Consider the following 18,324-nt stretch of genomic DNA (forward strand, 5'->3'; position numbering starts at 1 on the left):
AATTCTCAATGCAGCATACTCAAATATACATATAATTTTTATTTAACAGAAATCACTAGTACAATATTATTTCTTAACTTTGATTTACATGAATATGTAGAATGCATTAACTGCACCTGAATTTCTGTACATGATCTTAAAAAGTCCTATAGGCACAGAAAATTTAAACTATGACTTATCTTTATTTATAATCATTAAGAAGACTTTACATCAGAATATACCCTCCCCCTCCTTTCCTGCACCCACTATAAAAATACATGAGAAAATTGAGGTAAGAATAATAAATAGCTGAAATATGCTTACAGTGAGCTGTTGCTGACTCCATCAGAATGTCGCAATGCTATAACTTTGCTTAGTGGTAGCAAGAGGAAAATAGATACAGGAAAAGTATTCTTCAAAATATAAATTATTCAAACCTTAAATTAAACAAATATATACACCTACTGTAGAGAGGCTGATTTAGTGAAGATAATAAACAGCTTGCCTTTACAAGTTTCTCTATAACCTGCCTTAAAAATAACTCTTTAAAAAAGCTAAAGCTAATTCAAAATTTATAACACAGTTTTGGTCAAATTTAACTATTTTCTTTCAGGACTATAGTTCAAAAATTAAAATACGAAGCCTAGGACATCCTGTCTTTTGCATCAAACTCATCATCCTATTATTCAAGGAAATATGAATTAGAGTTATTAACAATCTATTTTTTTTCCTAAAGTTAAAAACAAGTCAGAGACCAAATCAACATGATTTAGCATATTTCAATAATTCTCACACTAATATTTAAAGTAAATAATTCCCCATATTTTTTAAATACTCATAAAACATTACCTAAAATAAGAAAAAATATATACATTAATACCTCAAGAGCCTAAGCGAATTAAATAAAACACCAGGTTATCAAAGGAACATAACCAAGTTCTCTCCATCACACTATACTCCATTGCATCCCCCCACCTAGCAGACAACCCCACATGTACTTGCCCAACACTCTCATATCAGTGAGCTTAACAAAAGATAATTTCCATCAAAATAATAAAGACACACCGTGATCACTGTCACCGTTAAACACACACAGTTCAATTAAGCTGCTCAAAAAATGTATACGCATAAAAGTACAGAACACCATACTAAAATGTGAACACATCTACTATACAAAGTCTGAACACTGCGAAAAGCAAAGTTTTAGTTTCGGTTGTTAATTAGCTGTGGTAACAGGATGTTTATTAAAACTGAATTTATTTTTAAAATATACATTATACATCTTTAAAACTAAGAAGAGGATTATAGAAATCAGAAACTTTTAAAAGTGTTTGAATGCAGTAATTCAAGAGTTTATACTGAACCTTTTATTCAACAGATTGACTAAAGGAATTTAAATTTGTGAGACCCAAATGGCTTAAGTTTAAATGGATATTGATGGAGAAGTAAACATTTGGGTACATTTTAAAATAAAGATGAAATGGTAAAGTGCCTTGAAGCTAAACATATTTAAAATAATAAATAGAAAGTAATGAAAGATGCATCCTTATAAGGAGTTAGAAAAAAAAAAATCCCAGCAATGAATCAACACAAGTACCCCTTATTAATCGCAGTGTTTTGTTAGAGGCATTTTTCTAATTGACACTGAATTAGCATTTACTATCCCAGAGAGAGTTCTCTGTGGCAAACACTTTAATGGAGGTTGTCTGATGGCTTTGGCTCGTATTAGAGGTGTAACAAAATAGATTTAGCGAGCAGAGTTAGCCGTGGTCGTACAAACGGCACCGTGGAATAGTTCTCCTCACCCATAGAACAAGCTATGCATGAAGCTCTTGCCCTTGACTAATATATTAGGTTCCCTAAAACAATACATTAATTATGCATTCACTGTGAGTTCAGACACTGTGCTTAATATGATTAGCGCTGCTGTCTACCCTACTTAAGTACTGACATGTATTTTAAAAACAGAAAGTGAATTGGACGCCTTCTACTATCCAGAACATTAGCTGTCTTCTCAGGGAATACACAGTAAAGATGAATACACACATGCCTCAACTACTAATACTTGTAGGAGTCCTGGTTTAGTGTTTTAAACTCAGGGGCATTTCCCTTTGTAATCCTCTCTCAAATTTATCTGCCTCCCAAAAGAGTTGCATTTCATTGTCCGGTTCTGAACCTTTGAATATGTTTTAAATTTTACAATGTGGTTTTCAGTATTAAAGTAAAAATTTATTTTTCAATGGCCACGATCTTTTCCTCTTACTTGTAATCCTCACAGTACAAAGCTAATTCAGCAAAGAATGAATCTAACACTGCAAATATTCCAAATAACACCTAAAATTCCATAATAGTTGTAGGACTATTATGTTTTTATTAATAAGCTGATAATGCTGTGCAAGACGGGCATGCTGTCACTTCCTATCACTGTAAGAGTGGACCCTTCTATTTTCAGTGCACGCTGAAAAACTACAGCTTTCATGACACGTTTCAACTATAGGTAGCAGGATAAAAACATTCCTCTAGTTATTTTACCAATGTGCATTCGTCAGTGACAACCTGTGTAAATACATTTAAAGATGAAGTTCACATTTCATTGTTCACATTTCAGGGGGGAACCCGACCAGCATCTCATAAATCAATTTGTCACCTGCTTTTGCTGGCCATTTTCTATTGAATTTCAATCCAAAGTGAAAACAGGTAAAGCAATAGGAAAAAGAATAAAATTGAAATAATTTTACACGAAAGAAAACATTTCTAAAACTGAAGAACATTTGTTTCAAGTACAACTTATAAACTGGTTGTGACTCAACATTAAACAAGTAAGACCCAACATTCACCACATTCACATAGCATTAAACACCCAACCCTCACAGGCCCTCCTATCGTGGGAAGACTGCACTCCGACAGATAAAGAAAGCGAGGAGGGGAGCAGAGGGAGCTGATCTGCACCCCGAAGCACAGAGGATTCTCCACGGCTTAAGCCACATTGGACCATCCATCAAGTGCAAAAACATGGCAGGTACTTTTCTCCTCTGTTTAGGTAATTCCCACAGGTAATCACCTAACAACCAGGTGCTATGAAATGAATATACTATCTTAATTACCAAGAGGCCCTTTAACAAATTACATGTGCAACATGAACTGTGAGAACAAACATACACCAACAAAGGTCAGTTAGCACTCCCAAAGTCTAACATTCTGAATGGAATAAGAAAAAACAATCTACTCCGAGTTGTCCTAGAGATTTTGGTTTTTAATCTCTTAATTTTATGTTAATGGAAATTAGGAAAACACTAAAACAAACTTATTGTGCAATATGTTTCAGATACGGCTCTGCTTCACTAAAGCTACCCTATCTTTCATAAAATGGCAATAAAGTGTAATAAACTCTACACACAAATCTCTCTAAAGTACTTGTTTACAATTCACAAATTTTGTGCCAAGTTACAGAGATAAAGGAATACTTTCTATCAGTAAAAAAGAGTCGTCAAGTCTAACAGAGTGGTCACCCTGCAATATTTGATGCAACAACTAACCTATTTATAGCTGAACTGAGTAGAAAACAAGTCAGGCAACCTGATTTATTCTTCAGAGACCCACCATCACCTTGACAGGAGTGAGAAATGTGAAACTAACCACCATGCAATCAATTGTAACTGTTGTAAACATTTTATCTGCTTTTAAGTAACAAAAGGCAAGCCTAGTTTCACAGCTGGGTACTACTAATACGCAGCACTGAGAAAAGGGAAAAGTGCTTGATACTGAAAGGAAAAATGTCTATGTCTGAACATCATATGGTTTGACTTAAAACAGACTGATTAAAGATACTTAAACTACTCTTGCACATAAATTGCATGCACCTGTTGTTCTCATATTGGTAGCCCTTCCATGCCCCTGTGAGCACGAGAATGCTTCTCCACAGACAGGAAAGCCCTGGCTGACTCCATCTCACATAGCCTAACACTGGCGGAGAGTGAATTTATTAATCAATTTCACAGTTTCTTTCAGATACATTATTTACATTAAAATGTAATACTAAATAAACCACAGAAATAACATTTACATTCTCTATTTAATGCCTTTCATTACAAACTGCCTTCCTAATTTTATGATTTATATAAATTTTTCTTTCTAATCAGACAAATTAGTTTCATGTGTTTCCATCATGCTCTAGGCTACATTACCCACACTGGGAAAAAAAAATCCTGAATTCTTAAAAAAATTTTAATTTTTACAGCTCACACATCAATGATATTGCCATAAGAGTCCATTCTATTTAAATAGTCTTAAGAAAATTACTGAATATTAATGCTACTAAGAAGAGATTTATCATTTTGGAATCCAGATTCACTATGACAGACTGTGAATATGCAATTTAAAACAAATTCTAAAGCAATCACTTCCCCAAATCAAAAGTTTACTGCACAAGTTGGTAGAAAAAAACAGTAGGTTTAACGATGGAAGAAATTGGAATTTTGAGTTTAATCTTTGGTACTGAGGCAAGGCATTATAACTCTGAGCCTCGGTTTCCTAATCTTTCCACACAGTGACCTCCTGTTCCATGTACCTCAAGGAATTGTGCGAAGATCAAAGACCTGGTACATGAAATAGCTCTGTAAACCGTAAAGTGCTCTAAAAATCTAAGGCATTATACTATCATTGTCACTCCTGGCCCTCTCTCCACATCCAAGTGACACATCCTCTTAGGTGTCGGGATGGATGGATGGATGGATTTATTTATTTATTTACTTACTTTATTTATGCCCAGTGCTGGCTTGGCTTGTGCTCTTAAACCATTTTTGAACCAGGCAGACTCCATGTAGAAGCAACTCCTCCAAAGGCAAGCACTAGAGAAATATTATCTTGGTTTCTTTGGGTACTGGTAAGATGTACTTGATTTCTGGCAGATGCATAATTATAAAAGATATTAAATTCATGTGGTTTATTGAAGCAACAGTATTTTAGCCAAGGAGCTGGAGAGTAACTTGGCATTTGTGATGCCTGAAAGACCAAACAGTGTATTTTGTGGCACTGAACAAGCCAAGTCTCAGAGATCCTAGCACTGTTCACCAACTGGCAGAACTTCTTTCAGTTGGCCAAGGGCATTTTTCTTCCTGAAAGAATCCCAACAGTTGAAACCATGCTCCACAGGGTTAAAAAGGAACTGGTGGTTAATAGGAATTCTGGAGCTTGTCTCACAGGATGACAGATAAAGTAAGAAACAGCTTGTTGAACCCCTTTCACTTTCAAAACAGCAAAATTGGCCAAAACCAGTTGGAACCAATACGGCCAACTGGAGACTGAGCAGAATAGACTTGCTTGCCCAATAGGTGACCTTGTGACATCACAGCCCGAATTTCCACTGCATGTTTCCTACCAGCTCCCTGCCCCCCATCCCAAATTTACATATGTGATCCATGAAGAGATATAAAGGGGCAATTGTGCATGCCCAAGGGACTTTCCAAACTTGCCCTCTCCCTCCACCAATCAGTCCTGGATCCCAAAACCTTTCTCCCAAAACCTAAAGAGATCAGGGGCTTCAGAATCAGATAAAACCGGAATAACATTAGGGAATTCACTTAACTTCTCTGAGCATCTGTTTTCTCATCTGTCAGATAGGGATAACAATGCCCTGCTTACAGGGTTGCTATGAAAATAAAATGAGATGATGTATATAATGAGCCTGGTGACCTAAAGTCATGCTATTATTATTGTTATCATTATGATCATCATCATCATCATGATTACGGCTATTTGCAGAACAGCCACACTAGAGACAGAGAAAGCAGTGAGTCACCAAGGCACAGGTCAGGAGGGTTTGCGTGCTGCATGCAGAGCAACATGGGAAGTTCAAAGTATAACCCACTTGACCAAGAACTAGGAGGTATAAGAAATTAGAGGTGAGGGGACACAGGGCCAGTAGCATATGCAAAAATATAGTGACTCCTTGCTTAAGGCCTATAACACTAATATAGCTGCAGCAGAGACAGACACCAATCCCCATGGAATCCATCTAGTATCAAGTTAGACGGAAGATGGAAGTAGATTATCAGCAACACACTTTACTGAAGAGAATCGTGTGGATTGAGAAAAAGTAGGAGCCTCTAGCAGGCAAATTTTAGCCATATATCTACAACTCTGATAATGGTGCAATTTCTACTCAGAAATAAGTTTTCATAATAGTTCAAAGATACCCACAAAGACACAAATTTCCTCGTATAAGAGAAGGATCTCTTACCATCTCACCCCATCCCTCCCCCTAAATTGGAAAAGTACCAACAGAAAATGTCTACAGAAAGAAATACAACCAAAAAGAACAGCAACAGGTTAGGTTTATTCTCCATTGGTACGACCTACTGTCTTTGGATCAGCAACTAAAAAGGTTCATGGTCCCATAATGACCATACCATAGTTTCAAATAAGAATGTATAAGAAATTACCTTTAGCCAGCCAAATCTGTTTCGCTTGTAACCTAACCAAATTTTAACATTCTTGAAAATTCTATGCAGCAAAAGTTAGGGAATTAACTAATTAAAAGGAATAAGCAAGAACCAAAAATTTAAATAGAAAGTTCGGCATCTCTTAAAACAAACACACACACACACACACACACACACACACAAAACTACTTTTTCAGTGTCATGAAAAAGCACTGCCAATCTTTTAATAGCAATTAAAAGTACAGAAAAAATATTTTCTCTCACCAGAATCCTATACATAATTATATTAAATGTCTCTTGGTTTTCCCTATTTTTAAAGAAATTTAACCAAACAAATGATGATAAACTATTACACAAGCAGGCAAGCCAGGATTTGGTAAGATCGCAGACAGAAAATACCAATTCATTTAATTGGGTGGCAGGGATTGCCACAGCATGTTGAAGATTCTGCAACCTTACAAAGATGATGACCCTGACCACAAAGTGGTATCTGACACCCAGGCCAACAAATTTTTTCTCGAATCCACTTCCCTTTCCGTATATCTCCATCATTTCTGATTTCATGTTTCCTCTAGTTGCTGGGGCTGTAGTGATATCCTACCTGGGCATCATGCCTCTATGCTCTCCCCACTTCAGTGGCTCCCTCTTTCCTACAGTATCAAATCCGAACTCTTTTGGCTGGGCAATTATGACATGCAATGATAGGGCCTCATGGCTAGCAACTTCCTTTCTGCAATCTGACATTCCGGGCCTCTCCACACCACACACATGCACATGTGGTGTGCTTTCCATCTTCCCCGTCTGAGCTCAGGTTATTTATTCTGACGAGAATCCTCCTCTTCCCATCTTTAAATCCGGTACAACCTACATACTCCAGCTAAAATGCACCACCTCCCATAGATGTGTTCACCAACTCTTTCCACCACACAAGCCAAAGAAAATCTTTCTTCTATAATATCCTACATCACTTTATTTTTCCCATTTATTTTCGACCCTGAACTGCATCTATCTGTTTTTATATCTTACATTTCCCACTAAGTTGTGAGAGTCTTATTTACCCATCTCCAATGATACAGGTGGATACTATTATTAACATCTCCATTTTATAGATGAAGAAATCAAAACATAGAATGGTTAAATAATCTGCCCAATGTCACACCACTACAGGTACTGACAGCCAGAACTCAAATCTGTAGTCTTAGCCACCCTGGTATACAGCCTCTCTATCAGGGCACTGCGCTTGTTAGAACTCATGACATTTTCATCTTCCCTTTCATTACTAGGTTGCTTAAAGCCTAAGTGGCCAAGTTGCAGCCATGATAACAACAGTGCAGGATATTAGATGCATCCCTAAGCATTAACCTTGGTTTTGGCTTACATTTTTCAATTTATTATTTTCTTTTCCTTACCAGGGTTCTTAGAAAGTACCTGGAAATACATACATAATTTTTAAAATTAACTTTACTTCCTACCCGCAAAATTCTGACCATAAAGCCTGACATCAAAGGTGAGAGGAAGTACAGCTGGCTGAGGCAGACAAGATATAAAAAGAGAGCTAAAAGATATGAACAAATAAATTTAATAACACAATTGCAGAATTGAAATCAGCACTAGAAACCTTAAAGAACAAAACCCACAGTGGAGGAAGTTAAGCCACTGAGTCACAGGCAGAGAGAGCTTGATGCATTTACCCAGGTTATAGAAGCAAAGGACAAAGATGAAAATGTCAAGAAAGAAATGTCAAGACAGACAACTGAGAAAGGAAACATAACCAATGTTTAACTGAGAAGACTAAGTGTGACAGAGATATAGACTCTCCACATCATAATTCCTATATTTCTAGGGATCTTAGCTAAAGCTAAAGGATCATCAGTTGGAGAAACTAACCCTGGACAAACCTTGGGACACTGTACCAGAGGGCATAGTTTTCACTCACTGTTCTCATGTGAAGTTGCCTGTACTCACTGCCTCTGTCTGATCATCTTCTACTCCTCTCCCCAGTTTGACTTCCCATGGCTGGTGTGCTTGCTGCACAACTCCTGGAAGTACCACTTATTTTATTCCATGTCAGTGACACCTTCTGGAATTCTGTCTCACTGTGTACCTGTGGCTTCCCCACCCAACAGACCACCCAAACAGCCCTTCCTAAGGTCATCAATGGTCTCTTCATTACTGTATTCAATGGAATTTTCCATTCTTCAGCTCATATAACCTCGTGGCAGCATTTTACATTATTAATCACTCTATCCTCCTTGAAATATGCCCTTCTGCTTCTATGATACCCTGGTTTTCTTCTTTGTGTCCTCTGCAAGGTCATCCTCCTCCACCTGCCACTAAATGGTGTAGTTTTTCCAGGCTGGTCCAAGCCACTTAATCTCACTGGAGTGTCTACAGCTATAATTATCACCTCTATGCAGATGACTCTTCAGTTTCTATCTGCAACACATTCCTCTATTCTAACCTCCAGACCCACACATCCATCCGTCTAATCCGTCTACCTGACGTTTCCTCTTGGCTATAGACTGAAGGCATCTCAAAGTTAACATGTGCAAAACTGAACTCATGATCTTTCCACCAAACCTAGGTCTTCTTGTGTAGTGAATGGCATCACTATCCACCTAATTTTGCAAGTTTCACCCTAGAAGTCGTCCTTGACAATTTCTTTCTCTCTTTTCACCCCTGCCAATAAATCTCTAAGTACTGTTCATTTTATCTCTTAAATATCTCTCAAATTTGCCACACACACCCCCAGCACCCCCCATAGGCTTCACCCATGTGTAAGCCATCATCACCTTTTGCCTAGACTCTAGAGTATGACAAAAGCCTCTTGGCCATTCTCTCTGAATCCATTCTGGCACAAATAACAAATCTGATCAGGTATCTCTCTCTGCTAAAGCACAACAATGGTTTCCTAATGCTTTATAATAAAATAAAATAAAATCTTAACATAGCCTATAAGACCATACCTGGTCTGAGCTCCACCATCTTCTCCAGCCTCATCTCACTCAACATTCCCCTTTCTGTCTCTGTCCAGTCAGAGGGCTCCCAGTTTTTCTAAACCATGCTTCCTCCTGCCACAGGGCTTTTGCATATACTATTCACTCTGCCTAGAATCCTCTTCCCTCTCCTACATGCCCAGTAAACTCCCTCTCATCTTCAGGATTTCAGCTCCGGCATCACTTCTATCCCTTTAACAAATTCAAATAGTAGCAGGTACCTCTCATTTGCAGCACTCACTAAAGCAATTTTATAATTTTTAAATAAAATTTGTGATTATTGTCTGCCTCCTCACTCTCCACGAAGCATTGAATCCAATGACAGCAAGGACCATGTCAGCTTTTTGCCTACCACAGAGCCTAGTGACTGGTGTATATAATAGACACTCAGCTGAAGACACAAGAGTTGAACACGAGTTGAATTCATGAATGAATACGTGAATAAATTACAAACTTTCACAGAATATAGGAAGTGGGACCAGGAAATGCCACCTCAGCACAGATGAACCAACTTCCCAGTCAGGTGGAAAATACACATGTATCAATCGCTGGAAATCACAAGAGCACAGAGTATGTCTGTAACATCAAACCCGTGGACAGTGCAGATTCCAGTAAATACCACACGTCCTGCATATAAGCAAATACTATGATTGAAGATAACTCTCTTAGTTTAATGGTGAATAAACAGAGGGAAATAACAACAGTGAAATTGTCAACACTCCCCAACATCAAATATAGAAAACAATAATAAGAGGCAAGGGAATGTCTGTTTGAAAACAAAAAAATCCTACTAGGGAAAAACAAAAATAAATTTTGAAAATCATTTGCTTTTTACTCCCAGTACCATACAAGAACTAATAATGGAAGACATGACAACATATTAATACTTGTATATAAAAAAAAACTGAATACAGGTAGAAATAAAAAAAGGTGAGAAATGCAACTATTTGAAAGAAATTAAAAATCTAAGAGCTAAGAACACTTAGGAATGCACAAAGAAAGTATAGATCTAAATTTTTGAACCTTATTTTACTGAGAAATATATAACAAACAAATAGGACAGAAGTGTTTCTTTGATTCTTATATGTCCTTTTCTCCTCTACATTTTAATATTTCTGAAATTGGGATTCATCTTCAGGTTGATTTGTATATTTAATGTTGTCTAGTATTTTATCAGCCATTCTCCTGCCCTCCAGTGTTAGTAAATGGTCTTGGAATCTACGACACACTTTTGGTTAAGAAGACTAAACAGTGCAAGGATGTCTACCCAAATACATTTACAAATACAATGTAGTTCCAATTAAAATCCTAATTTTTTGGAAGAATTTCAAAAAATGATTCTAAATTTCATATAAAAAAATAAACTGATGAGAAGAACCAAAAAAGTCTTACAAAAGGAGCGCACTGCAGAAGAGTTGCCCTCTCAGACATTAAAGTATGTAACAGAGATAAGTACTACTTACAAGGGTGCACACATCCCACCCAGAGGTGCTTACTGGGATCTGTGTTATGAGCAAACATGTAAATGGTGATGTGCATTCATGTAAGGTCACATATGTTCAAGCGTGTGACCATCCTCCATGTTGGTGGGACGAGTCTGTGTTGTGAGCGGTAGACTGAGCCCTGTCTGTGGGCCTGCGATGGGAGGGGTACAGGCAGGAGGCTGGGGAGCCCACCCAAAGCCAGGCAAAAGGTGAAGCTAGATCCTGAGAGGATCTGGTTCTAAAAAAAGAACAGATCAGTGAAGTAGAAATAAATCCAAAAGACAACAGAATTTAGCCTATTACAAGAGTGGCATTTAAAAATAAGCCAGGGATAGCAAGATAATTTAATGCCAAATTAAGTTTAATCATCACCTCATATTTTTTTAAAAAAAAAATCCACATATTAAGATATAAGGCCTTTCCAATGCTCTTTCCCAAGGAAGAAACTACTACAAAACAACAGATTTGATACATAAAAATGCAGGCCTCCATATATCCCAAAACAACATAAAAATAAATAAAGAGCAACGTAAAGGACAGGCTCAGAAAAACATCTGCAATAAAGGGTTAATTTCCTTAATATACAAAAAGTGCTTGCATATTATTTAAAAATAAAGTGTCTTCATGCTAAAATGGACAGAAGACATGATAGAACAATCATGGCAACTAACAGATGGCTAATAAATATTTGTAATGAAAGCATTAGAAACTTAAGACCTTTTTCCTTTTTTTCAAAATTTAAGAAAAATAAGATGACAAGAATGTGTTGGGCAGAGTATTAAGAGACAGCTGTTGGGGACAAGGTGGCTTGATGTGCACAAGGGGCCTGGTGAGTCCCTGCAAGGTTCTGACTAGAGGAGGAATGTGACTTCACTTACATTTTTAGAAGGTCACTCTGAATGTTGTCTAGAGAATACTGTATTATAGAAGGGCAAGGAAGAAGTAGCAGTGCCAATAAGGAGGTGACTGTAATAATCCCGAGGCAAGAGACAATGGTGGTGGTGATGCGAAGGCGGGAGAATTAGCTGGAGAATCCAACCATCCTCTAGTCATTCCTCATGACTTTAACAGCGAACGTGTGTGTGGCTGTGTGTGCACAATCAGCATGATTTCCAGATGGCACGAACATGGGGTTTGAGAGAAAAACAGGGGTCATTGATGACTCTAAAGTCATTAATGCAACCAGAAGATTGGATTGACAGCAACTAAGATGGGAAGTCAGAGCAGGTTTGAGGGGAAGGATGAGAAGTTCAGTTTTAGACATGTTCCGTTTGTGGTATCTTGCAGAAACTTAAGTGGAGCTGTTCGGTAGGCAGTAGGACATATGGAGTCTGGGTTTCTCTATCTCTTATTTTTTCCTCTGGTAATAAAGTTTCTGATGAGGAAAAGTACCACTGGAATATATTTTCACTAATAGCTCTTTGTGGTAAGTACAAAGAACACATAACTCATTACGTTACCAACAAATCCCTTTAGAATACATTAATTGATACTGTAGTTCCCCCTTTTCCTCAGGGGACACATTCCAAGATCCCCAGAGGATGCCTGAAATCTCGGATGGTACCGAACCCCATATATACTATGTTTTTTCCTATACATAACATACCTACAATATAAACTTTCACCTTTTCACTTAAAGGAAGCACAGCTTCTCTTTGGCATACCTCAATAGATAGCATCACTACTTCTTGCACTTTGGGGGCATCATTAAGTAAAACAAGGGTTACTTAAACACAAGTACTGCAATATCTGGACAGTCGATCTGAAAACCCAGATGCCTACTAGTAGTGACGGACAGACAGGCAGCGTCTGCAGTGTGAATTCCTTGGACAATGGGATGATTCATGTCCAGGGTGAGACTGAGTGTGGCAGCGAGACACTTCATCATACAGCTTAAGATGGCACACAATTTAAAATTTATAAATTGTTTATTTCTGGAATTTTCATTTACTATTTTCAGATCGAGGTTGACCACTGGTAAGTGAAATCTTGGAAAATGAAACAGAGAATGGTGGGGGGGCTACTGTAGCAATTAATGAAGAATAACTTTAAAAAACTTTCAAATGACAAGAAGATAAAATTACGCACAATTGCATTTAGTATTATATGAACAAAACTGTTTTGCTGTTACAAACTTTTATGTTTCCATTAACTTTAGCTTGATTTTAACTGCTTCCTTAGTATTATCCAAAATTTTAATTCACTTTGTTTTACTATAATCTCAATGTTAATCCTTTCAAAGATGACTGATAAATTTCCAAGAAAATCTGTATGAATAGGATTATCTTGCTCTGTACATCATAAAATGTAATTTCATTTTTAAATGATAGCTTTGATGAATTTAGAATAACAAAAGAACAAAGTAACATTGTATGTTTAGCCTCTTTTAATTGTTGAATTTATGTTCTCATTTGCTGAGTCATTTTCTCATTCATTTATTCAATAGCCATTCACTGAGTGCCTATTTGTCAGGTACCAAGGATTAAGACAAATAAAATATGCCCTCGTAGCCAGAGAGTAGCTCATAGGCTAGTGGAACATTCAGATATGTAAAAACATAATTAAGGTGCAATTTAATAAACAGTGCAACAGAGAAATACACGTTGTTATGAGATCTCAGAGGAGAATGTGTCAAAATCCAGAAAAGGTTAAATCAAGCCCTGTCTAACTTACAAGTATGGAAAGCAAGTAATAGATATTGATTAAAATGACCTTAGTGAAAAAGGTTAAATAAACTAATATAGAGACATTTTTTGTGCTACCACATAGTAATCCCTAATTATCATAATTTAAGAATACCCATTTTAGGCATGAATTATATACGCATATTACTGTAGTTCTTTCACCAAATTACTTAACTCTAAAGTATTCATCAAACACGTAAGGGCTGGACTTCTTTTACAGAGGATTACAGTGTTAATGTCACCCACTGGCAACTTGAGATACTTTGTAGTAAAACATCAATAGCATAATCAGAAATATTTCTTTGATCAATGAATTATTAAAAATGAATGCTGAATTTTTTACTATTACACTAACCTATACTGACATTTAGAATGCAATTAAGAATTCTATGTTCAATTACTATTGAGATTTCAACTTGATAGAAATGATGATAAAAATAAGGATGAAAATAAACATAACAATGAAAATAAGGATGATATGTTTAAAGTGATTTGATTTTCTCTTCTTGCAAAAAAATCCAGTGGAATTAATTGGCTGAATGTCTAATTCAAATGGGTTTTTTTTTTAAGTTCATGTGAATTTTGTAAAACTATGCTTGGAAAATAATGAAGATATTTGGAGTACCCATACTTAAATGTATATGTGAGCAATTGTGGGGGAAAATGGGATAACTGAGGGAAAGGATGATGAAGAAATGTGGATAGTTCTTTAAGTACTTAAGTCAAGAAATACACTAATATGGAATGGCACGAAATGTAAATTAACTTTAGGATCTGGTGTTTTAATTTGACAGCTGTTTGACAACTGGAAAATGGAAAACTGACCTCAGACAACTGCGTATAAATGACAGACAATTAAGCCAAAGAATTTCACATGGAAAGATACAATATACATTGTAGTAACTTCTCACATGGGAATAGATAAATGCAGACTGGAATTTTTATTGTCTTTGAAGGTGCTGATATTCCATGGACTTAAATTTCACAAAGAGCTGTGTGTTACTCTATCACAATTAATGGCACTTTCTGAAACATAATGCCATCAGTAGAGAAATAATTGTAAACACATTTGCAGTTTCCAGGTATTTCTTGAAGCAATTTTGAGTTGACCCTCCTTGACTTTACCTTTTGAATGTTAAAGTAGTAACATATCCCTCCCTTTTTTAATTTAAAAATAATGAGCTCTTCTATGGTATAGCTAAAGAAGACACAATTGTCCAAGAAGGCTAGCAGCTGAATCTACAAGCTAAAATTCAGTACCCATGCCTTGATTCTATCTAAGCTACTGAGATATTTTGTGCATTACTCTTCTCAACACGAAATTAAGGAAAGAAAACTACTTTCCACTGTTTAGTTGTGAACAATTCTGTTTTCAAAAGAAACATCTTTCTGTTTTTCTTTTTCTTGGTAAATGTTAACATAAAAACTATATATTTCCTATTTCAAAAACCAGAATCGGGGTGGGTTTTGTTAGGTATGCACAGTGTTTCCAAAAATTGAGCCAAATTTAAAATCAAGAAATTTCATGTGAACCTTCAAATTTCTAGCTTGTATTGAAAAATCGGAGGCTCTGGCAACACTGGGCCTGCGTTTACCAAGGCCAGTGGTAGCAGCTGCTCCCCTTGGCCAGGGCCCTCACACTCCAACTCATCACGGCCACCAGCAGCTCTACGACAGCAAGGAAAACATGGGTAGAAGACATGTGAGATCATGTGCCTCCGAAAATGTAAAAGTCACCAGAGGTAACTGGGATGAGTTCCTTGTGACCAGGGAACAGCTATATATACATAAAAAAAAGATCTCATCTGAGGCCTGTCTATAATCGCTCTCTAGCAAGACTGTTTTCTACAAACACAACTGTAGTCCCAGAAACTAAGTAGCTGAAGAGGAAGGTCCACAGATAGATCAAAACCGAGGGAATTCTTTCCTCACTCCAGGAAGCAATATATAGGAAGACCAGAGTGCAAAATGAGGGCCAAGCAGAGGCTTGCAGTTTGGTCTTCATGCTGCATCAATCTCCTCTGACTCCTCTTGGATAGGTCAGGTTCTCCCTCTGCCCTGAGTGCCTTACCACTTACCACAGTTGTAATTATACGTTCATATGGGTAATTTTTCAACTGATGCCCGTTTCTGCCACCAAACAATAAGCAACATTATTTGCTTACACATTCATTTATTTGCTGAGCTCCTACTATGTATCAGACAATGTTCTAGGCACTGGGAGAAGAGCAATACATAAAACCAAGTCTCTGATATCTGGAGCTGATGTTCTAGTGGGGAAAACAGACAATGAACAAAAAAACATATACCGGAGGGGAGTGAGAGGAATGCAGAGTGTGCCCTACATTTCTGAGGAGGTAATATTCAAGTAGAGATCTGAAAGAAGCCATCTGCATATCTGTGAGAAGGCAGAGAGAACAGGAACCACCAAGGTCACGGGGTAAGACAGTTCTGGGTGGTTGGGGCAAGGAAGCCAGTGTGGCTGGAAAGGAGTGAGCGAGGGGACAGAAGGAGAATCGCAGGAGCTGAGGCCAGATCACCAAGCGCTTCAATGGAAACGACTCTGGGTTTTATTCTGAGTTGACCCATTCACGCTGCTGTGGCATAAATCAAATTCTATTTACCCAGTATTTTTATTTTCTGATCACAGAAAACACCAAACATTTCACTACCACTCCCAGGCCCTGGATTTCAACCTCTCTCCTGTCTTCGTTCTCAAGTTGGCTCCCTTGCCCTCCCCCATTCACTCTCACCTGCATGCAAGCCCTATCTACATGGTACCAGTTCTTGGGATTCTTGTTAACTCTATCTCTTGCCAAAATCTCTTCTGGGACCCAATAATGGCCCTTGTGCATCTCCACCTGGATGCATCAAGAACACAGCAAACCTACAAAATCCGTGAAACATCCAAACCGGAATCATTATTTCTTCGCCAAAATTCACTCCTTTTTCTATATCCCCTGCCTCATTAGATGGCACTCTATCCATCCACTGAACTTGTGAGAAATCTAAAAGTTATTTTATATTCCTTTCTTTTCTTCACTAGGACATATAATTAATGACTAAGTCCTTTCAACTTAACTTCTGTCTTAATAATGCTCCTTCAGGCTTTCATGATCTTAACTACTTCGTTATAGAAAGCAAATCTCCCCACCTCCTGTCCTCTTTCAATACATTTTCATTAATAAGTAATAATAATAATTTACATTAATGGCATGTTTACTAAGTAACAGGCTCTGGTGTCTCCACTGTTCGAGAGGAAAACCTTTTCCTCTATACTCTTAGGTTCAGTGGCTGGGGGTCCTGTGAATTAAACTGACAACAGACATATGAACAGGAGAAAAGGCATACGAATCTATTAATTTTTAATTTTCTGTGTATGGGCATATCACAGAAAGAAGTGAATATTCGAAGGAGTGTTAAGATTTTAGAGCTTATATACCATCTTGATAGGAGAAAAGGAGGGGGGAAGGCCACTTACAGTAGAGCAAATGAATTTCAGGAAAGATGAATGGGCCTTTAGGAGAACAGATAGAACATGGGAGCTTGTGCCAGTGTCTATCTGGGTGTGGTGCTGACTTCTCCTCTCAGAGAAGAGAAGACTAGAGTTGCTCCCAGGAAAAAGATTTATGACAACTGATTTCTTTTGGGGAGGCTCTGCTTTTAGATAAATAAGGAACTGCAAGAACTCAAATGCTTTCAGCTCAAAATAATTCTTATGCCAAAGTGGCGCATTTTCGGGTGGTATATCCTGATCCCCTTCAGCACTAAATATATTAGATCATTAATTCCCTCAACAATCTCATCTGCTTACAGATGAGAAAAGTGAGGTTCAGAGAGGTTAAGTCGACTGTCCAAAGTCATGGAGCTATTAAGTGGCAGACACGGAATTTGCACCCAGGCAGTCTGGCTCCTGACCTCGTGCTCTCCTGTGCACCAGGCCCCAATGTGTGCATAAAAAGGCAGGGTCCCTGCCCTCACTGAGCTTACAATCAGATGGAGAAAACGACAATCAAATAATCACCAGAATTTTTATCTACAAATTGTAAAAATCATCATTAAGGAAAGCTATACGGCATGACATAAGAGGAAAAGCTGACCAGGTCAGGGGGTCAGGAAACCTGCTCTGAGGATATGATGCTGTTGCATCATCTGATTTTATTTTATTTTCATCATCACACCAGTCCTTGCCTGGCATCTCCTTGTTAATTTATGTATTGTCCTTCTCTCACTATTCTACCATAAACTGCAAGTGAGAAGCAACCTGTTTATATTTCCAGCACCTAGTACTGTGCCTGGCACAAACAGGTGCTTAGGAAATGTCTGTTGAATGCACGACACTTTAGCTGAGATCTGGACAGATCCTACAGTTCAGACATGGACAATGGAAGCTGAAGCTTAAGAAGAAACAGACCATGCAGAGTCTGTACATCAAAATCAGGATTTACTTCTCTATCCTAAGAGTAACAGAGAGCTTACCAATGGCTGCCCAGCACCTACAGGGTAAGTCTGGTTGCTTTAGCAAAGCACATGAGGCCTTTCATGATCTGTCCTTGCTACTTCATTAGCCAAATCTCTCATGGCATCCTCTCCACCAGTGATTCCACTGTACTGCAGTGTCTGCAGATCCCCAAATGTCTCCTGTGTATAAAACTCACATCTCTGGGTCTTTATCAATGATGTCCCCTCTACCTGGAAAGTTCCCCTCTCACCTGCACCTACCTGGTAAACACCCATCTAA

General features: G+C 37.7%; 1 protein-coding gene across 1 annotated transcript in view; it reads right to left on the reverse strand.

Annotated features, from left to right (window-relative positions):
- Positions 1 to 18,324, reverse strand: part of LOC105816119 (protoheme IX farnesyltransferase, mitochondrial) — a 136,181-nt gene that overhangs the window by 76,605 nt on the left and 41,252 nt on the right. The window lies entirely within an intron of this gene.

This window comes from Propithecus coquereli, unplaced genomic scaffold, assembly GCF_000956105.1.
Source record: "Propithecus coquereli isolate 6110/MARCELLA unplaced genomic scaffold, Pcoq_1.0 Scaffold355, whole genome shotgun sequence".
Classification (NCBI taxonomy): domain Eukaryota; kingdom Metazoa; phylum Chordata; class Mammalia; order Primates; family Indriidae; genus Propithecus; species Propithecus coquereli.